General features: G+C 45.7%; 1 protein-coding gene across 7 annotated transcripts in view; it reads left to right on the top strand.

The window, feature by feature from the left end:
* Positions 1–24,149, top strand: part of SLC31A1 (solute carrier family 31 member 1) — a 235,818-nt gene that overhangs the window by 142,562 nt on the left and 69,107 nt on the right. Inside the window, exon 1 of one of the 7 annotated variants that reach the window (XM_085610388.1) lies at positions 22,671–22,986. The exons of 5 other annotated variants lie outside the window; for them this stretch is intronic. The gene's annotated coding sequence lies outside the window, so the exon portion shown is untranslated. Of the gene's footprint in view, positions 1–22,670; positions 22,987–23,075; positions 23,293–24,149 lie in introns of those variants that run through there. One more of the 7 variants, XM_085610433.1, reaches the window with a different exon arrangement.

Raw genomic sequence — 24,149 nt, 5'->3', positions numbered from 1 at the left:
AAAAAGAGAAAGAGAAGACAAAAGAACAAAACAAGGGAAAAAAGAACCCGAAGATGGCGCACCCAAGGTGGGACTTCCGCAGGAAGCGCGCCGACGTCACGAGAGGTACACCAAATGGTTGGACGTCGACGCCCACCTGGGCTACGAAAAAAAAAAAGAAAGACTACGAATCCGGACCCAACCACAAGATCGCGGAATAATGCACAGCATAGTGAATCCAGAAAGATCTTCAAGCTGCAAAACTACTCCGACAGGTAAGAAACTATTCGTTATAGACCACTAATTGAATATGTATCCTACTATATTTGGCTGTTTTATCTAACCGAGTGATCCAAAATCCTACTTTACATGGTCGGTTATTCCATCGGTGGCCATTATATATAGGACACTATATATTAACTCATTACCTATTTGCCTCAGTTGTATAACGGATTTATTTTTCAACTCTATATACTCCATTGTCAAATTATGGGCTATGAATGTATTAAGAAATATGAAAATTCAATAAAATTGTGTTTCAAATAACAACAGAACCTTTTTTTTTTTCCATCTGGAATTGCAAACCTTTATCATAAGCTTAAACAAACTTCATTGCAGAAGGCACATTAACTCCCTGTAATATTAAAGTGTGATCGCAACCTTTGGCCTGTCCGTTACATAGGAAACAATGCACCAAGTACACCAGTGCACCAGTGCATTAGGCCGTTTTACTTGGTTAGGAACCTGTGCTCTGAAAATCTCTCCTCTGCTGCAGGCAGGCACATCAATAACCAATTCAGTCATTTCTCCAGGACTGAAATGTGTGACCTGCAGATAGATAAATCAATCAGGGGGTTTAAAGCAGGCTACTCAAGCGTGAGGGTCTCAAGATGCTGGAGGGGGGCGGCAGCTCTGAGTCAGCTGAAAAGCCAGTTCTTGAAGCTCTTACTGAAGGTGTGCAGAGTAGGGGAGTGTCTGAGCTTGTTCCAGGCTTTGGCTGTGATGTAGGAGAAGGCTCTTCCACCCGCTCTGGTTCTGCTGATGCGCGGGGTTTCCGCTAGGGTGAGGTCGGCAGAGCGGAGGTTTCTTTTGGGTACGTGGAAGGAGACTCTTTCGTTGAGGTATTTCGGTCCGGTGTTGTGGAGGGATTTGTGAGTAGCTTGAAGGTTACTGTCTTCTCGACGGGGAGACCGTGGAGGTCTCACTGGTGTTGGGTGATGAGCTCATGCCGTGGGATGCCGAGGATGAGTCTGGCCGCGGTGTTCAGCATGGTCTGGAGATTGTGTTCCAGGGATTTGTTGATTCCAGCGTAGAGGGCGTTTCCGTAGTCCAGTCTGCTAGATATGAGTGCGTGGGTGACGGTCTTTCTGGCTTTGGAGGGGATCCACTTGAAGGTCTTGCAGAGGATGCGGAGAGTGTTGACGCAGGTGTCACAGTAATACACACACATGTGCACATCCCCTCATATACACTTCACTGCAGCAGGTGCATTGATTCACTGAACTAACTACATTTTTAGCCCCGACCAAGAAGGCTACAAATTTCTCTCATCCTCTACCATCTCAGCTCCCCCGCCACCCGAAAAACACCAACATTGGCAAAGCCAATAGGTCTTGGCAATGCCTGAGCTTTTGTCCTTGTCAATGTGAATGTCTTCGAGCTATGTTGTCTAGCAGCCCATTTGCTGTTCTGCATGGCTAAAAGGTATTACAATTAGTGTTATGAGAGGGCCAGCGCAGGCCTCATCATAATTGTGAGGAGGGACTGGACAATAAACTGAACCTGGAGGGTGAAAAAGACTGTGTCGCCTCTACATCCTGTGATTTTTGGCAACTCACTTACTCTTTCCCCTGCCTACGACAATGAATGTGTTTTTGTGTAATGTAACTGGTGATCACGTAAAGCTGTCAATACCTTTGGATCGTGTTCATGCTATGGAAAACTGCAAAGCGGAAATATTTTTTTTTTGTACCAGCAGCAGCAACAAGGGAGGTAGTGCGTGGGACGGGTGGAGCGGGAGAGATGGGTAGATGGGCAAGCAACGACGTGAGAGGACGGGTGTAAGCAACAATAAAGAGGAAACCAAAATAAACAAGATATCGCACATACTTCGGAACTGGAAATATCGCACATAAGTGATTCGCACTCACAAAGTCCTAAATAGTCAGACTGCAACTACATTGGGCAGCTACCTCTATGTGTTGTAATGGATGCAGTGTGGACATAAAATAACTCTGCAAAACGTAATTATTGTCAATAATTTGACATGTTCCCTTTAGTTATTAAACACAGTCCAAGGTAATGTGCATTAAGCGATTTGTCAGGTATGTCAGTCGACCATAGCGCGTCTCTTTAAGGGAAGTGAAAAACGATTGGACTCTGGTAAGATTATTTAACCGCCTACAAGTAAAGCATAACACGGTTGCTCCATAGTGTGACTGTGTGTTTCTATTGCTCAAATATACGCTTGCATTAAGAAATGGTGAGCTACTCGCGTATTTATGGCCGTGAAATTATTCTAAAGCTAGAGTGTATGCATATATGTAAATTGATGGTTTACGGTAAAGCAACATGCATTCTTTAGTGTGGCAAGCGCACAGTAGTTTGTCTGTTACATTAATGTGCTCAATGATTATGGCACTTAATTTAAAAAAAGAAAAAAGAAAAAAAAAAGTAAACCAAAGTGGACTCTGTGAGTCTTTGTTGATAAACTAACATGCATGCATGCGTTAGTTAATAGGCAGACACTTCGAATTATTGTGCAGTGATTATTTGTCTATAACGTCAGTAGTCTAGAGCACGTCTTTTTAAGGGAGGCCGATGGGAGTCTATGACTGATGAAATAACTGCCCCCGAGTGAGGCCTAGCATGGTTGCTCTATAGTGCAGCTCTGCATATCTGCTGATGAAATGCATGTTCTCACTGATAAGCAATGAACCCCTTGTGTATTTTCCACTGTAAAGTTATTCAGTGTATGCATGCACTAGAATTCAGCGATAAAACATGCACACTTTGGTGAGCTCCTGTATAATGCACGCAGAGCAATTTGTCTGTTACATTAATTAGCTCAATGACCATAGCACATCATTTTAAAAGCAGTAAAACAAATTGAATGCTGTGTATAATTAGCAGCCCACATGTTTGGTGTGGCGAGATTGCTCTGTAGCAGGAATATCTATGTAAACTCTACCGCGTGTGGTGAAGTGAAGCAATTGTAATGTAAATTTGCTTAGATGCAGAAACAATTGTTAGGCTAGAAGCGGTTACAAATCTGAAATGGCGCATGTGAGAACGAATTAGGGATCCTGCATTTACCTCATGGAAACGAAGTTAGCCAAGAGGGAGTTGTATTCGCAGGAAGCAATGCTTTTCCTCTGAGATTGTCACGGCTGATCTACGACTGATGTGCAAGAACTCCTAGCGCGTGATATGTGTGCCGAGGTGCAGTCTTTCATATTGAGCAGCACTAGACTGCTAACGGATGTCTGCCATGTTGGAAATTAATTTTTCAGTGTACAGCAGTGCTATGACTAATTGGCCTAGATCTGCACTGTGCATAGCACTCATGCCTGCTTTGGGGTATAGTGAATAAGGTACACAATACGTTCTGCTGGCCTAATTCTGGATGCGTACAATTAAAGAAGTGAGGCACTCGGGCAGCCATACTGCCCTGACAGGAGGGGGCAAGTAACGAAGAGGGAGGGCTTAAGTAGCAGTGAGGGAGGGTGTAAGGGTACAACTCAAGCAGCAAAGCGGGGGAGTTGGAGGGCGGGTAAGCAACCCCCGGACATTCTCACTTTGAAGTCGGAGAAGCGAAAGTAAAGAGGTTCCCTCCTAAAACAGCATCTGACATTTTTAGGTCTCGCCTGAGACAGCGCTTTAGCGCTGCTCTCGCGAGAGCTTTTGTAAATGGGGGATCTGGAAGTGCAAACGAGTGCTTTCAGGCCTCCAAATACAGTGCATGTGCGCCGGGCGCGCGCACCATTTGGAGGCCTGAAAGCACTCGTTTGCTTTCACTTTTGCGGGCCGCACGGCCGCTTTGATGTGATCACGATTGCGATCACTTTCACACAGTGCATGCTTATCTTATCTCCTTTCCTATCCCTGCGTCTTTTCTTTCTCTCCGCTTCACTTCCTTTTCTCCTCTTCTCTTAGCTTCTCTCCTTTAAATCCTTCTACGCGCCTCTTCCTTCGCCCATGTGCTTTCCCCCAACTCTTCCTACATTGCCTTTGCGCCAGTCTGCTTTCTCTCTGACGGCTCCTTGTTCTTCCATCTTTCCTTTCACCATTCTCCATCACACTCCTCAGTGTTGCACTGTCTCAGTGTAGAATGCTGTATTATTCCGTCCTCATTTATAGGTGCTTGATGCACGTAATAGTCACACGTTTGTATATTAATCATGCGGTCTGAGTGCACGCGGAAAAGGCGGAGACATGTTCCATTAAGTGCAAACCGTTTTGGGTGCATTTAATGAAAGTCCTTGTTTGCGGCTCTTTAAACTTCTGTGATCTTGCCGAGGTGCACACGGACATGCCCCGTTCATCACCCTGTCCAGAGCGGGATTACTCTGCCATGTGTGGTATTTGGCATTAGGCATGGATGCCTGCCCGGGACTTTTAACCGGCAGGGGGGAGCGGCGCTTCTCCAGTGTCCTCTGCGTTTTCTATGGGGGTGGAATCTATGCTCTAAAGCCGCCCGTTGGCCGCGGGTGCTACAGCCTTCCGTGAATGTGCCAGCCATGAGTGTCCCACTCTACTCAGTTTAACTAAAGATGGCGGGCTCCGGTCTACAGGTGCGGTCTCCTGTGCTTGTCTGCTCTGTTCGTGTGAGTTGAGGTTAGTAAATAGTTGTGATTGTGTGTTGAAGAGCAGCCGACCTTTGTATTTCAAATAAACAGGCAAGCAGCCCCCATGGCTCCCAGGGGGGCCCGATCTTCAGTTCTTGCAGATACATTAGATATAATCTCAATTCTTGTGTTTGTTGTTTTGTTCGCTGTTGTAAAGTATATTAAAGTGTTTTTGTAGGCAGGAAGAGACGCACAAAAGTTTAAACAATTGCTCCTGGTTTTGAGCGCGTTTCTCCCATTTAGGTGATACATGTGAAATTTAATTGGAATTTCTTAGGGAAGAGACGAAAACCAGGGGTTTGACTTTGGGGCCCTTAATACCATTCTGTTCGTAACTGAAGATCAGACATTTTGTAACTCATGTGGTAGAAAGGTGGTCATAAAAAAAGTGTCATGGACGAGTGGTATAATTCAATGTGGGTTAAAGGGCCCTTGGACAAGTGAGTGGACTAGAGTCACCTTCAAAGTTTCCAGACGGTCGCGGAAATTGTTGGCACTAAAGGTGAAGCATAGATTTGTGACATTGACCCCTGAGTTTCTGATGTTCTCTAGTTTCCTTTATCAATAGTGTTCAAACCCCCCTTGCAAGCAGCGAGTTCCCAGTTATGTGGAACTACATAGATCATTATTTTTTGCACTGGGCTGTTCCAGTTTTCTCTTGTTACCCCGTGGTGCATTCATTCTCACTGAATATCAAGTAAATCATTTGTTTGAAGTTAGGAAGACAAGCAGGCTCTTCGGTCTTATAGACTATAGTTTTTAGGTTGAGCCTAACGGCAGCGCACATGCACCACTAGCTCTGTGAGGCATGCTGTATTAGGGTATACACTGGAAGCCCCACCCACTCTCCCCCCATATTTGTCATTGGCTTGTGTCATTGTCCTTTGAAAATGCTGGCCTCTGATTCGTACCTAGGCTTGTTAGTCCTGCCTTGGTACCTCCTTGTCTGCATTTATTATCGCCCATAACGACTGGACTTTTTACTTGGCTTGTTACACGGTCTCCGTTATTTAGTGGGTGAGCACTATTTTCGTTATTGGTCTTTCCTTATTTGTTTGATTTTTTAAACATAAATAAAACGCATTGTCATTTACAATGCCAATACCTTAAACTTGTGTAAATGCGAGACCTATTACATTGCAAATGCTTGTTCTTTAAATGCACAGCAAATGTGACGAGATAAGAACATTTACAGGCCGCTTTCAGAAACGCAGGTCAGAGCGAGTGAAAACACGAGCGCTTGTGTTAAGTGCAGTTAAAGACAAAGGTAGTTCCTAAAGCGAATCCTTAATTGAGAGCAGTGAATGAATAGTAGTAATTGGTCCATGGTCTCGGGAAGGGCTAAACACAAAGAGGCATGACGCATGGATACCATGGACAAATGGGGAGAAAGAATAAGAGAGCGATGATGAAGCTTGCAAATGGGAAGCCTATGGATGGGCTGAAGCCCACAGAGTAGATACAGCATATCTCTGCGTGCACTATTTAGAGCTGAGACCTAAAAAAAAAAAAAACGACCCCACCTCTTTGCCACCTGCGTCTGCTCTCAGAAGTGCTGCATCATGAAGGACTGTTGGCTAGGGCGGGGCGATCGCCTTTCCTCTCTCCCATCCGTTCCATGTGCATATTGGGGCCTTCATTGGCCCCTAAACCCCTTCTATATGCCCATCCCAACTATGAATGTAGAGCACTGTAGGCTTCTCCGCTCCATAGCCACCAACATCCAGTAGTTTAAATAGCACGTTGTGCAAACCGGTAAGCCTCCCAGCATTAAGGACAAAAATGATAACTGATTGCTAGGATGAAACCCCTCGGACAAAGATACTGTGGGTTTGTACGATGTCATAATGACTCCAATACAGTTGACACATGGGTAAGGAATATACGCTTGTAACACTAGAAGAAGGGGGGACAGGGAGTGAGTTAGAAAGACTAGGTCCAGTACCGTTACTCCCAAGAAATATCAATTAATCACTATGTGGTAACTGTTCCTAAAAATAGAAGTCAGTGGCTGATTTGGTCACAGAGAATAAGATGAGAGGGAAAAGCCTCTATAATTGGCGTCCCTTGTAAATGCAAGTTGGGGAGTCTCTCCTTTAGACTTTAGTGCCCTCACACACCCTTGCGGGTGTCATGCTTCATCATCGGGCGTTGCTCCTCGTGGGGGTGGTGCTGCAGTCCCCCATTGGCCCCGTGAGGGGGCTCTTTGTCGGAGATCTTTTCAGGAGACACCGCAGTTGTGCATGCGGGTGTGTGGGCCTAAAAGGGGAGTGTGGTGTTATAAAATTACCCACCGGTACCGTGGGGGTAACTTTATTCGTAGGTGTGGGGGGTAAGGATAAAATCAGTACACGGGCATGGGGCCACCTCTAATGATAGATAGCATGGAGGTCGGGGTATTACTCTGCTGCTCCTAGTGCCCGTGTGTGTGAGTGAATGTGTGTGCTGGTCAACATGTTTCGCACTGTGGTTGGGTCCCTAGTGGATCCCCTTGCGCTTCGTCAGGACCGTATGTGTAAAAAATGGAAATTAAACAGGAATAGAGAATAGACACTCTATATTCCTATGGTACCTCTTATTCGGGTGGTGTGCGCGCTTTGCGCTGTGGGGAACACTATTTGCGTGTCCCAGCCTAGTACCTAGGAGAGAAGAAGGGAGACAACAAAAAAGAGACAAACCAACATATAGAGACTTAATTGCAGTAATGTCGATAAATACTGGACAATACAAGGCATCCAAGAGAACTCCATGTGAATGCTTGTTGGTGCATGCCGGTTAGAAAGTGGAACAAAGTACTCCAACCTTAATGGTGGAAACTTATCATGCACTCGTGCTGATGGTGCTTGTATATACATATCACCATACATTTTAGAGTAGCCACTAGTCACACAATCAAAGTGCATACTTATTGTAAAGAGTGCAATAGAAGAGGGAAGGCACTCATAATCTATTGTGGTGGCCAACAGAGTAATGTAGTAACACCGCGCATAAATGCCGGTAAAATCTGCGCGTGGGAAATGTCAAAGTGCAGCGACGATTAAAATAAATAACAATCCAATGTGGAGCATGTAATGATGACTGGAAATCCTGACAAGCATTAAGGAAGCAACAGATTAAAACGGCGCTACACGGCACAATAATGACAGAATATCTTAGAGGCAATATAGCTCCCAATGGCCTTTTAGTGACCCTGACACCTCGGATCTTCCTTGAAGATCTCACCTTCTTCAGACGAGAATGGTCCAAGATTGCGTGGAAGTGAACAAGAGATTGGCTTGTCCTTATAATCAACACGGCCAAGCGCCTCTCCGATTGAACTTTTGATACAGATTACAATAGCAGAATCAGGCTTGAAAACCGGGATATCAATTACGTCGTACAAAACGCGCCTAGCTGATATCAACGAGGAAATGTCCGAACATAGAGACTTCCTCACTAAACAAAAGGTTACCGAACTTCAAAAAGATGTCGAGATTTTCTCTGGAGAAAATATATCCATATACCAAAGAAGACTATGTTTTCCATACCAACGAGATGTCCTCAGAAGAGATGAATAGCAACAGCTCTAGGAGGACAAGCTCTATGAGTAGCGACTCTAGCTATGAAGGGAACAATTACATGACACCGACGAGGATCATGGAGACAACCATCACAACCACCTTTGTCCCAGATTTTCCTCCCCACCCTTTCCAACAACAACCCTATGGGACACCCACCGTTATGGAATACACCCATGGGCTATCCACCACAGATGCAACCATTTCACCAATTCCCAAACCCCCCTTTTCACAACAGAGGAAGGGGCAGAGGAAGAGGAAGACGGAAAAATGGCTCAAGGAATGTACACTGGCAAGAACCAGAACAAATGGTTGTGAGTAGCAACACGACAGGAACGAGACGCTAGTTGTGAACCTTTCCTCCAGACCTTTGTCACTGGAAGAATCCAGTCTCTTGGAGAAGGGCCTGGGTTTCGTCCCAACACCCGGCGATGATCTTTTTAGACTCCACCAAGAGCTTCATCTTTTCTTCAGGAAGATTAATTAGACTTAAGGCCTTCTTCCAAGAACAACCAGAAGTCGCCACTCCTGGAACAGGACTGAGAAAGAAATCCAAGTTCACCCCATGGCAGCTATGACCCCCAATGAGGTGCTCACCTTTGAGCGAGCCGTTCTGAAGGACGTCACGAGCCTGCCGTACCGACGCTCTTTTGACAATCTGACGAAAGATGAGACGCACTCACAAACGACATCTCAATCATCATCAAACCAGCCGATAAAGGCGGTGCCATCATCATCCAGGATATTGGCACATACGAAGCAGAGTGCCAACGACAACTAACGGATTCCATATACTACCGCCCCATAGAGGAAGACCCTACACCCAGACTCGCTCTGAAGATCAGAAGCTTAGTCAATGAAGCCGTGAGCGAAGACTGGATCACATCCCAGGAGGCAGAGTTTCTATGCAACGACAATCCTAAGACGCCCTACTATTACACCTTACCGAAGATCCACAAAGGGACGGACCCACCACCTGGACGCCCAATAGTGTCAGGTATCGATTCCCTTCTCGAGCCACTGGGTACATTCTGTGACTTTTTCTTACACCCTATTGTGTCACGGATACCGACTTATCTAAGGGACACTACAGAGGTGCTGAACCTGATCGAACACTATGATGACCCAGGATCAATCACTCTATTTGCCACACTAGATGTAGAGGCACTTTATACTAATATACCACAAGATGCCACACTAGAGGTCATGGAAAACATGTTCCGAAATGTGGACCGATGGATCCATCAAACACCTATCTCATTCATCTGTGAATGTGCAGCACTGGCCCTAAACGAATAAATATTTGCCTTTAAAAAACAACTATATCACCAAATACAGGGGACCAGCATGGGAAGCACATTCGCGCCGAGCCTGACCTGTATGTACATGGCCAATTTTGAGGCCAAATTCATCTTGGGCAACAACAACCCTTACAAAGATAACATCATGACATGGCGGCGCTATATCGACGATGTCCTGCTAATCTGGAGAGGTAATGTGGATCTCTGCAGCTCCTTCTTCGAATGGCTGAACACCTTGGACCCTTTTCTCAGGTTCACTGGCACGAGATCAGAAGAGAACATTGCATTCCTGGATCTCTGGATAACTTTGCGTGATGGTACACTTCTCACAACAAACCACGGAAAACCTACGGACAGAAACAGTCTCCTGCTATACCAGAGCCATCATCCAAAAGCACTGAGGGATAACCTCCCGGTAGGACAATTTCTCCGGCTACAACGGAAGTGCAACACAATCTGCGAATTTGAAAAACAGTCTTCCATTCTATCCCGCAATCTCAGGGAGCGCCACTACCCACCGAATACCATAAGAAAAGCACATAAACGAGCAAGAAATAACCACAGGGAAGTCCTGTTGGAAGTGAAAGAAAAACCAGAGAATAAAGCACTTACTTGTGTCACAACGTTCACGCCTAATTATAACCAGATCCAAAAAGCTATCAAGAGATACTGGGGTATTTTAACAGGCTCATTCGAACCAGGACCAGCCCCCCTCTTTTCCTTTAAAGGACACAGAACTTCAAGGACCTGCTTGTCCATACACGAAGTAAACCTAGTGTTAGTACCCAACCAACACTGTGGTCCATACCACCGGTCGATGGACATTTCCCCTGTGGAACCTGCTCCATCTGTCCACTAACGGTCACATCCAAAAGTATAGATCTGGGACTCACGAGACCGTGGATACAAAAGCGTCACACTAACTGCAACACCAGAAATTTTGTGTATCTGATCACATGCCCATGCAACATGAAATCCGTGTGAATAACAACCAGACCCGTAAAACTACGTATAGGGGAACACACAGTACTGTGCAAGAAAACTAACACAAAACTACAGAATCATTTCTTGGAAATGAATCTTACTACAAATGATCTAAAACGGACCATCATAGAATCCAATGCCAACTGGACCACGACCACGCTGTTCAGACAAAAACAACATTGGGTTTTCCGTCTGAAGAGTAACACACGTAGACTCAGTGATGATATACCATGGTCCAAACTGGTCACATAATTGTCTCTGACCAGTGATGAGCTGTCAGAGTATACTTCCACTCAGCACACGTCCCCTCTAGCCACCAAGGATACTTGAATCACACATTTTACCAACAGAGGGCTGACACAATTTTTAACGGACTATACTCACCTATGTATCCATGGATGTTGAAAACACCTGATCTTTATTGGCTGACAATATGTGTGAGTTAGGACAACCCACTCCCTTACGAACAAACTTTGTACAGAGGTGTTATTGACCTCTATATTCACCTCTTTGTCACTATCTCCCAGATCTGCCACTTTTTGCTGTCCTCACTGGAAGTAGAACCCTGCGCTTTACCATTGACTCTGGCACACGTGTCAGCCTTTCTAGATATGAACCACCTTTCTTTTATTCCACATTACACCAACTATCTATGCCAACCAAATAGGGAAACCACGAAGGGACCACATTAGCAACCGACAGACAGCCACCCTGGTGTCAAATGCAACTTTATTATCCATCCAGGAGCATACAATATTCCGTCGACACCACTTTTCCAGAATAGTGCTGAGATGTAGCACATTCCATTATCTCCTGTTCTCATCAAACTTTGCATATTTTGTCTTTTGGTTCATTCATTCACCACTGTTGTTTCAGTATTTCTGACATTTAAGAGTACTGTTTTTACCATTACAAAATGGCGGCCACGTTTCGCTGATTTTGTTTACCTCCGGGTCGACTCCTTCCCTTCCTTCAGACACTCCTCCCCCTGCCCCGTTCACTTCCGCTTTAGATCATTACTATACTGGAGGGACTCTGTCTGCGGCTACTCCGGAGTCCTCCATACCGCAGGACAGGTCTAAGGCACTGACGAGGGGCCCACTACGTGAGTATTGCTCCGCTGCTACACACCGACAGACCACTGGCAGAGGTATGTCACTACAAAAAATGCTCATCGACGGCTTTCCTTTTTTTACAGTGATTCCCCCTCGCCACCGCGAGGACATTCGAGGAGGCACTTTTCCTTCTCGCAAGGGGTAAACTAAGATAACACTATCACCATCAGATTGTTATGCCCGATATGGGCGCCATTAATGATAATCCGACCAGCATGCTCCACATTGGATTGTTATTTATTTTAATCATCGCTGCACTTTGACATTTCCCAAGCGCAGATTTTACCGGCATTTATGCGCTGTGGTACTACATCACTCTGGTGGCCACCACGATAGATTATGAGTGCCTTCCCTCTTCTATTGCACTCTTTACAATAAGTATGCACTTTGCTTATGTGACTAGTGTATACTCTAAAATGTATGGTGATATGTATATATATGCACCATCAGCACGAGTGCATGACAAGTTTCCACCATTAAGGTTGGAGTACTTTGTTCCACTTTCTAACCAGCATGCACCAACAAGCATTCACATGGAGTTCTCTTGGATGCCTTGTATTGTCCAGTATTCATCAACATTACTGCAATTAAGTCTCTATATGTTTGTTTGTCCCTTGTTTGTTGTCTCCCTTCTTCTCTCCTAGGTACTAGGCTGGGACACGCAAATAGTGTTCCCCATAGCGCAAAGCGCGCACACCACCTGAATAAGAGATACTATAGGAATATAGAGCGTCTATTCTCTATTCCTATTTCATTTCCATTTTTTACACATACAGTCCTGACGTAGCACAATGGGATCCACTAGGGACCCAACCACGGCGCGAAACATGTTGACCAGCACACACATTCACTCACACACACGGGCACTAGGAGGGCACTAGGAGCAGCAGAGTAATACCCCAACCCCTATGCTATCTATCAATAGAGGTGGCCCCACGCCTGTGTACTGATTTTATCCTTACCCCCCGGAACCACGAATAAAGTTACCCCCACGTTACCGGTTGGTAATTTTATAACACCACACTCCCCTTTTAGGCCCACACACCCGCATGCACAACTGCGGCGTCTCCTGAAAAGATCTCCGACAAAGAGCCCTCTCGCGGGGCCTGTGGGGGACTGCAGCGCCACCCCCACGAGGAGCAACGCCCGATGATGAAGCATGACACCTGCAAGGGTGTGTGAGGGCACTAAAGTCTAAAAGAAGAGACTCCCCAACTTGCATTTACAAGGTACGCCAATTATAGAGACGTTTCCCTCATCTTTTTCTCTGTGACCAAATCGGCCACTGACTTCTATTTTTCGGAACAGTTACCACATAGTGATTAAGGAATATATGCTGACTATAGTCTAGATGTGCTGTTTAGGCGCTATGTTAAAAAATCAAGCACAAAAGCACTATTCCTCTTTTTATTGTTTTAAAGTAAAGGGGCAGCTGCCCTTATGGTTTGTGACATTTGCATAGAGCAAGACATGTTTGACAGCCAAAGCAATTAGCCCTGGTGGTAGCCACGAGGGCAAACACAAGAAATCTGTCTTCGGTCACAGAGGGATAAATGTCATGTTATAAATGGGGACTATAGTTTAGAAAGATACCCATTTCTGCATGTAGCGCTAGAAAAGATTTAAAGATCAAACTCTTTATAAGATATTTAATGTATGTTGGCCTTAAAGGGGGAGGGTCAGGAGGGAGAGGGGGCAACAGAAACTAGATACAGTAAGTGATAAATGCAGATATCTACAGGTGATGTTCGGGAATGTGTCTGCTTGTAGTGCTGTAAAAGAACACAAACCATCACAGTTTCTAAGGCCCAGGCAGCTATAACGACTGGCAGTGGTGGCTCCTCCGCTAAGGAGGAGGAGTGTCGCTCCACTGCTTCAGCTGCAAGTTGCATATGAAAATAACGTTCCTTATCATTTTATTTTTTGCATTCAGCTTGCAGCTGAAGCCAGGTGGGCGGGGCTGGGCTCCCGGCGTGTCACGGGGAAAGGAGTGGTGGCAGCACCTAAAGTGCGCATGGCGCTTTGGCCGGCCGTCTTGGGCTGGCCAAAGCATCATGCGCACTTTGCATGTTCTCCAACCTGGCTGCATTACAGCCTGGGTGGAGAACATACACAGCCTGACAGCCCCTGTCTGAGTGCCGAACCACGGCGCTCAGACCAATCACAACGCTGCTAAGGCAGCATTGTGATTGGCCAGGGGATATTGGGAGGCTGTGTGCTTCCTGCCGTGCAGACTATAACTTCCTAGTGGCAACTGCCACTGGGTAATGGGTATATATGTATTGGAGGAATGGAGCTTGTTTATATGCCTGTGAATAGGCCCGTATGGGCAATTCCTGACCAACTAAAATGCTGAAAACTTTTGAACTTCATTTCTTTGACGTGACGAATGAAAATGGATTAAAAAAATTGAAATAAAATTGGATGAACTTTGGTAACACTATGGCGTACGAGTGAATATGTTTCTCAAATGTGCATAAGGCTGTGCAACTCTTCTGGGGCACGACAACTGCGTGTCACAATGTTTTGATGCAATGTTAAATTTGCGCCAAGGAACGGAGCACATAAGAGTGTATGCACGCCAAACTGGATTATAACATAATGAACAAAAAATGTGGGGTAAACTAAGGGTGTGCTTCAGACTTTTTTTCAGTGAATTATATTACATTCCGTTTCGACCCTCGAAGCACCCAAGGAAACAAATGATTCTCACGAAGAAGTTATATGGTCACGTCGGAGATTATCCATACAATTTATCATCAATAAGGAAATTACATTGAAAAATGATGCGTTATACCACACCATGATGCAAGTTTATTCACGAATTTGGAATTGAATTCATTCATTTACTTGGGAAGAGTTTCGCTCACAATCCGGAATGTTTTGTTTCTTTAAGCATGGGTAATATACGCATCACGCGTAAGATTTATGGAGGCGGGGCTTAGGGAATCACGTCAGAGTGAGCACAGGTGGGGCAGGTAACGCCTGGTTAAAAAACCGGGAAGATTGTAATTACGGTTTTGGAGCCATGGCGTTTGGATTCTGATGGCGTTTTAACTTGATGGTTGTACAGGCCATTAATAACCATATGATTGGAGGTACAAACCTGGGGTGTTGGGGGAAGTAAGATGAGCGGTACAGCCGTGGGGTCAAATGATAGTTGGATCGAGTGATGGATTATGGTTATTTTGATATGGGGAGGTTTTTTGGTGGAGGTAAATAATGGGGATGATGTAGAGGGAGGGATGTATGGTAATGGATGGGCATTATTTAGTTGTTCATAATGAATGACCATAAAGTTGGTTTCAACTCAAACACGGAGATATGATTTGGACACCACGTTTGTGGTTCATTATGATTGATAAAAGTTACATTGTAAATAGAATTTTGGGTTTTTGATTAATTCTTGAGCATTAATATTGTTTAAAAATGAGTGGGGCTGATGATCTTTTTACTCATTTTAGATACCCCTGAGGAAGGTCGAAATCAGACCGAAATGCATTGGGTTATTCAAATGTATTGGAGGAATGGAGCTTGTTTACATGCCTGTGAATTGGACCGGATGGGCAATTCCTGAGCAACTAAAATGCTGAAAACTTTTGAACTTCATTTCTTTGACGTGACGGATGAAAATGGATTAAAAAAATGGAAATAAAATTGGATGAACTTTGGTAACACTATGGAGTACGAGTGGATATGTTTCTCAAATGTGCATAAGGCTGTACAACTCTTCTGGGGCACGACAACTGCGTGTCACAATGTTTTGATGTAATGTGTATATATAACATTGCCCAAGGGCTTTGGAGTACTTATATTTTAAGCACGGGAGAATAAATGCTTTACCCCGAAACCAGGACTCAAACTTCCCCCCCCAGATCCAAGTCAGCAGCTCTGTACTTAAGGACACAGTTTAACTCCTTTGCACCAGTGGTGCTGGAACAATTTTCAAAGTGAGGGTGCTGACATCAATGTTACATCACTGAAGTCATAGAGATTGTCAAAAATCCTATCTTCACACAAAGTGTAGCAAATGTAGTCAGCAGAAAAGTGGTAAGGGTGTAGTACGTAGCTGGTGGCACATTTTGGAGCACACTGCTGCAATTATATTACTAAAGCATCGCAGTAGAGCACAGTCACTTACAGACAGCACATTTTCCATTGAAATGGCCACTAAATTTGCACAGACATGCAGTTTTACTGATTAAACTAAAAGCACAGAAATGAGAATGTGTGTAGATCGGATTTATCATTTGTGCATCACTAAGTAGAAGTGTCTTGATTTTGTTTTAATCCTATTAAAATATTTGTTTCCATCAACTTCAGAACTACAAAAAAGTGCTATCATTTTTGTTTCCCTGGCTGCTGATATATTATGAAATATATGTACAGTCCATTTGCAGGTTTTTACTAGTTATTTTCTGTTCCAAAAAATAAAATCCCAAAGCCTCACTGGTGTAACTAAAGTTTAGGGGGCCCCCCTTCAAGATACATAAAGGGGCCCCCACTCCATATTTACTCTGGAGCTCTCAGGACTGAGTATGGTGCGGAAGGGGCCCCCTGCAGCTCGGGGCCCCCGCACCGTGGGTGCTGCGGGGGCCTGTGTTACGCCCCTGCAAAGCTTTTCCTTTCACAAACCATGTACCCCAGCAAGATTGTTACATAGTACACTTTCAAAGCTCCTCTCACTTTGCAGACAGAGAAGGAAAAGTTAACACCAGTCCTTGTGTTAAGAATCCGCATCGTTTTGTCATAAGCCATAGTGTGACATTTGTCTTCTTTCTTTGAAGCACAGCCAATGTGACAAGATAAATGCAAAATTTAAAGGCATCTTTATGTATTGCTCTTCTCATCTCACTAGAAATCAGTTAGCGACCGACCAGTGGATCTCTCCCTACACAGGGGCGTAGCTTAAGGGGAGGGAGGTTGGTGTGTTACACCCCCTTAATAAATGTATTATTTAATCAATATTGGGTACAGGAGCTTTCAGTCTGGTATGATAAGGTGTCTGTCTGATTTCATCTGGGAATTTTAAATACTCAAGTAAAAACACACTGGTCTCTGTTTTGAAGGTGTCAAAACCTGGTTATTTTACACAATACTGTGCTTTAAGTACTCCCTCACAATATGCACTCCTTTCCCTTCCACTGGCCCTTAAGGCCTTTTCGTGCATTGCATCTCATATAATGATTAACATGCTACACCAGCGTGATTGTCTGAAAATATGAAGCTCACCCCGCCCTACTGAGCTACACTCCTGGACCTACAGTTTGGGAAATGCTGATCTAGATCATTTGGACCTACCACTTTGGATTAATGACATGATATGGCAACTTCCATTCAATCAGAATTTGTAAAGTGCAACACTGTCGCTCCTAGGGGTATCTGGGCGCTGTGTCTCCGTCGAAGAGCCAGGTCTTGAGTCTCTTTCTGAAGTCTGCCAGCGAGGAAGCTGTACGAAGCTGGAGGGGAAGGTCGTTCCAGGTCTTGGCAGCGATGTAAGAGAAGGAGCGACCACCGCTGCGATGGATACGGGGAGTGTATGTGAGGGCAAGTGAAGGGGAACACAGGTGTCTAGCAGGATGGTGGAATTTCAGTCTATGGTTGAGGTTGGCATGTCCTAGGTCGTGAAGGGCTTTGTAGGCGTGTGTGAGGATCTTGAACTGGCATCTCTTCAGGACGGGGAGCCAGTGGAGGTCTCTCAATTAGGGGGTGATGTGGTTCGTATGGGGGGCCGGGGGTGTCCAGGATGAGTCTGGCTGAGGAGTTCTGTATGGTCTGGAGTCCTCTGAGGAGCTGGGTGGAGATAAAGTTGCATTGATGTTTGCAAGACAGATGCGCTGAATGGGACTGATCAATTGCACCAGCGCTAAGCTACAATAACTGGCCAGTCTTCACTAACCCAGTGATGTTACATAAGCCCCCGCAGGGGTGGCCCTGAGCTCCAAAGGGGGCCCCTATGGCACTGTGCATGGGCGGCAGGCCCCTTGGTCGGCTGGCTTTCATGTACTTTGCAGGGGTGCCCCCTTCAAGTTTAATTATGCCACTGCACAAATCTTTTGTCACGCAAGCTGTGACTAGCGTTTACTTCTTGTTGCCACACTACCTGAACTCCGCATAACTGTCGCTGAACTCCAGCTGGACATATCACTAAGAGGAACTACCAGATTTCGAAGACTTGACCAACCGATTCGCTAGAAACCATTGTCCAAAGCTTTGTGGGAGGAGTCGAGTCCAGACTGTGGCATCAACGCATTTGATGCTAAGCGCTTCTGCCCAGATGCATTGTTCATGGTAGAAATACTCTTGCGAAAACCAGTTTGGGACTGCAGTACTACCATCATTAGCCCTGGATGAGAAGTGTTCTAGAATTACTTTGCAAAAAGAATTATGTGCAGGCTACGTTAGCAGAGCTACCCAAAGGTGGTAACTGGCAGGGGCAGTTTCTCTGCCTTACGTGCATGAATCGGATGCACCTCCCTCCACGAAGAAGTGTCTGATGCACAGTGGATGGAGCCAATGTCGAGGTCCACCACCTGGCAGCGCCCTTGGAGATACAGATACCGCCCCCTGGGCCGGGATTGATGGATGCTTTCCCATTCGCAGTCAGACTATTCATTCATGGGAGAAAAGTGTTCTGAAACAAGCTGATGGCAGCATCAGTGCTTTAAATGGGCCGGTACTCACCGGTACTGAGTACCGGCACTTCTTAGATTTAGCACTCGGAGTACCGGCACTTCTCTACTGCCGAGGAGAGTACCGGTACTCATGAAAAGCTGGTCCTGGCGGCCTTTCTTTGATAGCTAAGGCACTTCTGTAGACCTGCGCCAGCCCAGCTGAACAATTCGGACGGCGTGGGCTCATTTGCATGCCAATCGGGTGTTCACAGACATCGAGGCCGCCCAGTGACAGCGTAATTAAGAGAGCCATGGGAGGTAACCAGGTTCAAATGGCTTTAAGCCCACCCGATTAAGTGTCTGCTAATGTTTGTCTGCTTGCCTGTGATGGTTGAGAAAAACGAGAGAACGGGGGGAGACAATAGAGACACTCTTGGTAGTTTTATTAAAAGAAATGTGTGGAATGCGTTGTGGGTGCATGTCTGCTTGTTTCTTTCTGTGTCACTGGAGAACATATAGAATTGTGCGGAGCAACAGCAATTAACAGAATTGATGTTGCACATATTACAAAACAACGAAATGTTGAAATATCGCCGCGTTTGGGTTTCGGTTGTTTCTAATGAGTAAACAAACCTGCTTTGTTTAGTGAAAGACATTTCTCATGTGTTTTGGTGTGTGCGCCAAGTAGTATCGAAAGTCAATAACTATCGGCATGACTTCTAAGCCCCGCCCCAAACCCCGCCCACTCGCCACATTTAAATGAGTACCTGCACCATTTTGCCCCCATTTAAAGCACTGGGCAGCATAGATGTATTTAATGCATCACCCAGGGCTTTAAGTGGGCCGGGTCTCACCGGTAGTTTTTTTTTTTTAAGGGGGCCTCGAAACGGTTCTCTATCGGGCTCTGTTTTGTGCCCTGGCACAGGCGGTCCGTTTTTTTTCCGGGCTGCAGTGACAGCAGGCACATCGATGTGGGTGAATTCACACTGCTCACTTCTCACTAGCAGAGAAGATACGGCATGGCGTCATGCCAGGTGAGCGTTGTGGGGGAAGGGAAATCCTTTAAAGAGTCATTTTCTCTCTGGATTTCCCTTCTCTTTTCGAAACTCAGGAGCAGCAGCATTGTCTTGGTGTCATCAGGACTTTAAGTGGAAGCATTTTCAATATTATATATTTATATACAAGCCATAGTTGCTGTTAATTTATCTTAATGCAACTAACAACCATTGACAAAGCCAATAGTCCTGACTTCTTGAAAGTATTGTTACTTGTTGTATCATATATCTGGATGCAATGACAGAAACCGCAAAATCCCAGTCTTGCAGAATATTATGCTAAGCACAGACTTTTAGCTTGTGTTTTAAGCCACGCCCTTAATTACATTGGTCACGCCCCTTTGAGAGAGGCCCCCCAGGTTTTTCATCCCACTCGAAGCCCTGGAATCACCTCAATAGGTTTGCCTAAACAAATACATGACTGTCCGCCATGGGGTTGGTTGATAGTCCAAAGAATGAGTTGCTTCGAAATAGTGGTAGCATGTTTAAAAAAAGAAGAAAAAAAGCTAAAGAGGTAGCGTAGGACGTCTGTGACTAAAATGAATGATCACAAAGTGCACATTGTTATGCATATGATAATAGTGAAGAGTAGAGCGTGAGATCTGAGACCTGTGGAAGAAGCAGGGAGTCTTCGTCTCTGACCTAAAGGTGGGTAAACCACGTTACACTGCTGCGGAGAGGGGTGAGTTTAGAGTACAAAGGGGGCGTAAAGGCACACGTCCTGTGATCTCATCAGGGGCATTGTGTAGAGTTCTCTGCCCAAGATCCCCAGATGGACAAAGGCAGACCAGAGACAGCCTTCCAGTCTGAGTCAAGAGACCTTCCATACATGTACATTGAATCAGTGAAGTGACACTATCGAGGTAAAGACGTAAATCCTATTGTCTGGATTATTCTATCCAGGTCTGTGGGCGAGGTCCCCTAATGGGTAAAGGCAGACTACAGACCGTCTCCTAATCTAAAGGCCGACGCGGGTGGGGGGTCCAGAATCCAATCATCTGCGCGCTGGATCAGGGAAATGATGTTATCGGTACACTCCAGCAGTGCTTTAAATGGACCGGTACTCGCCGGTACTGAGTACCGGCACTTTTCAGTATCTAGGTGCCCGAGCTTCTTTTTGGGCAAGGAGAGTACCGTTACTCCCAGAACTGGTCCTGGTGGTGATACTGGAATCGAGGGTGCTGCTTGTGTTGGATGCGCTTGTCGTGCTATAGGATGTTTGAATAGTTTAAAGTTCACCAACCTCTCATTCGCTCTGAAAAAACAGTGGCTATTGTTAAATGCCTGGCTCACAGCCATGCCCCCAGACACGCCCCTAACTGCCCACCCAGTCTAATTAGTGAGTACCGGCACTTCTAATTTCCCATTAAAAGCACTGACTCCAGTCCAGAAAGGCAGTGGGCACAGGCCAGGTTGAAAGAGTAAACCTGGAGGAGGGGTTGTAGAGAGGCGCCCGTGTAACACTGGGGTTGTGTGGGGGGGAGGTGGAAGGGGGGGACGCTTCATCACTCATGACGTTACTTAATGTGACAGTCTCCATCAAAGGCGGCTGGTAAGAAAACAGCGGATGTGGCTTAACGGCTAGAGCGGACGACTTTGAAGTTGGGGAGCCAGGTTCGAGTCTGGCGAAGGCTGAAGCATCCTGTGATTCTGAGCAAATCACTTAATCTACCCATGCCTTCAAAAAAAAAAAAAAAGAATGCGTCCGTCTATGAAGCAAACGGTGCTCATGTAAAGCGTTCTGATACTTTCGGGTCGAGTTCGCGCTATACAAAACCGCAATAAATAAATAATTAATTACTCCGAAGTTAGGTCTTGGTGTAACAAGCCCCCGCCCTGGTGTTTTATGTGGATGAAATATGGCGGCCGATCCCACTGGGTGCGAGGCCCACGCTGCGGAATGCCCTCAACCCCTGTCTGAGTTCCTAATTGAATCACACACGCTTCAGGAACCTCCTGAAATGTAGATGATTGGAATTTTCTTTTTAAATGAACCTTTGCGGACTCTCCTGGTTTGTGATCGCAGAACATCAGCTGCGGTGTTCGTACCTCCTCCTGCACTCAGTCATAAAACTCTGAAATAAATAGTCACTCCCGTAATTTCCTTTGCACAAGAAAATAAGCTTCCGTGCCTCTTAGGCATAGTGCATAGAGCCTTCACCATTCTGGCACCAGCTTTGTGTTGTAAAGTTGGTCCCTTCGATGACCCTAAATTCATCATGATTCTAAAATTCCGGCAGGTGTGGGACAGCAGGATATGTTTTTCGGGTTCAAGTCGCAATATCCTGACATCTCCTTCCATATCGTATCAGAGGTGATTGGAATCCGATAAAATAAGACCTGGCTCTCCCACTGTAGCGCTGGCAGGTTGTGTTGCCACCTCGCCTCAAATATAGGCCATTATATTTCGTAGCGCCAAGACGCCCTTGTCAGTCGCACAATGCAAATTCCAAACAGTATTAAGTAAGAGTGGGCGAAATCCAAATCCCCCCTACAGACTTCTTCAAACGTTGTCATACTCACACTTTGAATGTTGCGAAGTTTTGAAAACGTGTCAAAATGTGGCCTGCGGTCGAAACCTCACACAAAAGATTTGCAAAATTAACCTGAAAAATAGTTTTATCAAGAAAATGATTTTACCAAAAGACATTTTTAGTTGATAATTGCTTCATCAAAACCACCTTTTCAGGATTTGTATAGTAATTTTCTGAAAATTTCGAGCTATTTGCAAAGGTTCGGAAAAAAACATAATTTTGTGGAACAAAAACTTTACAGATTTGAACCGCATTTGAAGGAAAGTGGTCCATTGAGAGGGCAGTAGTTGAGAGAACACAGTGACCACGCTGGAGACCATGTTGTGGTCTGTGTGTGAAGGGTAGGCAGAAAAGGGACCGAATTTGTGAGCCTTTTAATTCCTGGCTAAAGTTACCATATGACCATGTCACAAGGCCTTAATGTTCCAGTCCTGGAGTTTCCTTTTTAGAAATGATTGTTTCGGAGTGTATTAATTACTGTAGATAATCTGACGTTGACGAGGACTACAACTCCCAGAATGCATTTTGTTACATAGGAGGTCCGGCTGGAGCACTGCATCTCTGATGAGATGCCATCGTCTCGTAACTTTGTGCCTCCAAACTCAGTGTTTGCAGGTTGCTATGCTCGTTGACGTCACGTGGGAACCCTGCCTTTGATTGACTTGCATAAGACTGAACAAACCCGCTTAGGCGTCGGACCTCGGGGCGGAAGGAGAGGCAGAGACGGCAGTCTCACTTCCTTCTCGGTATAAGGCAGCTCTTGTGCCACACGCCCGCTCCCGCTGGAGTGACCGAAGCAGTTAAAAGCCAGAGGGCCGTGTCGCAGGAAGTGGAGTAAATGAGAGGCGGTGTGTGTTGGATCACATGATGTGGCAGCGCCTCCCGCTGACTGTACCTTGTGTCTGACACTTCTCGTAGGTTGGCATCGGGACACCACGCCTGCGGAGCCGGGGCTGTGTAGAGTTGCTGATCTCCGACTTTCATCAGCAGCTGAACCGCCGTAAGTACATCTCTGAAGTGCAAAGGTTTAAGAATCTCTGCAGTTTGTTGTGGGGGGCGGGGGCGGGGAGTGCTCTTTCTCTGATCGAAGTTTGCAAAGTAGAAACCTAGATTGGCGGTTGCTTCCCAACTATGTTTGTGGACATGAAATGTACTTTGAACGTTTCGGCAAGCAGTACGAAAAGAGGCTTTCTGGGACGGGAGTCCCGCACAGCGCAAGAAAGATGCCGCGTGACTAGATCGGCTTTTTCTGTGACTTTGGATCCAGCCCTGACGCTGTGTTGGCATCAAAGAGACACGGAAGCTGGTGAGCGATAGGTTTATCCAGGAGTTGGGTACAGAACCGTACACAGAACCGCGAATCTCATGCAAATTACAAGAGGGGGAGGGGGCTTGAACACGAAACCGGGTAAAGGAACGCGTAGAGAACCGAGAATCTCAGAGAGAATTGGGGTGAAACTGCAGCAGAGAACTATTGAACCTGTGCCATGAACCGGGTAGCGAAACACGAATTTTATGCAGGTTTTAACACACACTCTTGAAGGGTGGACAAAGACCGCAGTTCCGCGAGCCTCATACTGGCACTGAACTCTTGAATGAGAGGGAAAAGTAGAGCAGCTGGAGGGAATGACGCAATAGGACCGAGGGAGCGAGGAGCCTTGAGAACGAAATGGTCATTCCCAGAGCTGTGGGGTCTCGCCGAAGGCACAGTATTGCTTTTTTGGACGCTGTTATTGTGTGTTGCTGTGTGTGCTGTGGCACCCCGTGTGTCCTAAGAGTCCAACGCTCTTAGGACCCCACTGGACCCCTTCCGTAGATTCGTGTCCCTTATGGCGAGGCTTTCCTGATTCCATGTTTCTTTGGGCGCCCTTCTCCCGTTGTGTCATTGTCCATATGTCAACGATATGAATTGTTTCCATTCCCTGTAATCAGTTGAGTGATGTGCATTTGACTGCAGTGCCCTTCAGTACCTTCACCGGTGAATTGTCTCAGTGTTTACCCGCAGGGTATATTAGCAGCATGTCTCCACCACGAAGGAGAGCCACGAGGACTCTGACGTCTCACCACAGATACACTATAGTGTCCATTTCCTTAACCCTTTGCCAAATATATGTGTGTCATATCAGAGTTTCCTTATGTATCGTGCTGTACACACCCTTTGAG

The sequence above is a fragment of the Triturus cristatus genome, chromosome 1_2 (genome assembly GCF_964204655.1).
Source record: "Triturus cristatus chromosome 1_2, aTriCri1.1, whole genome shotgun sequence".
Lineage (NCBI taxonomy): Eukaryota > Metazoa > Chordata > Amphibia > Caudata > Salamandridae > Triturus > Triturus cristatus.
Note: the sequence above shows the minus strand (reverse complement) of the source record. Positions and strands in the feature narration are given on the sequence as shown.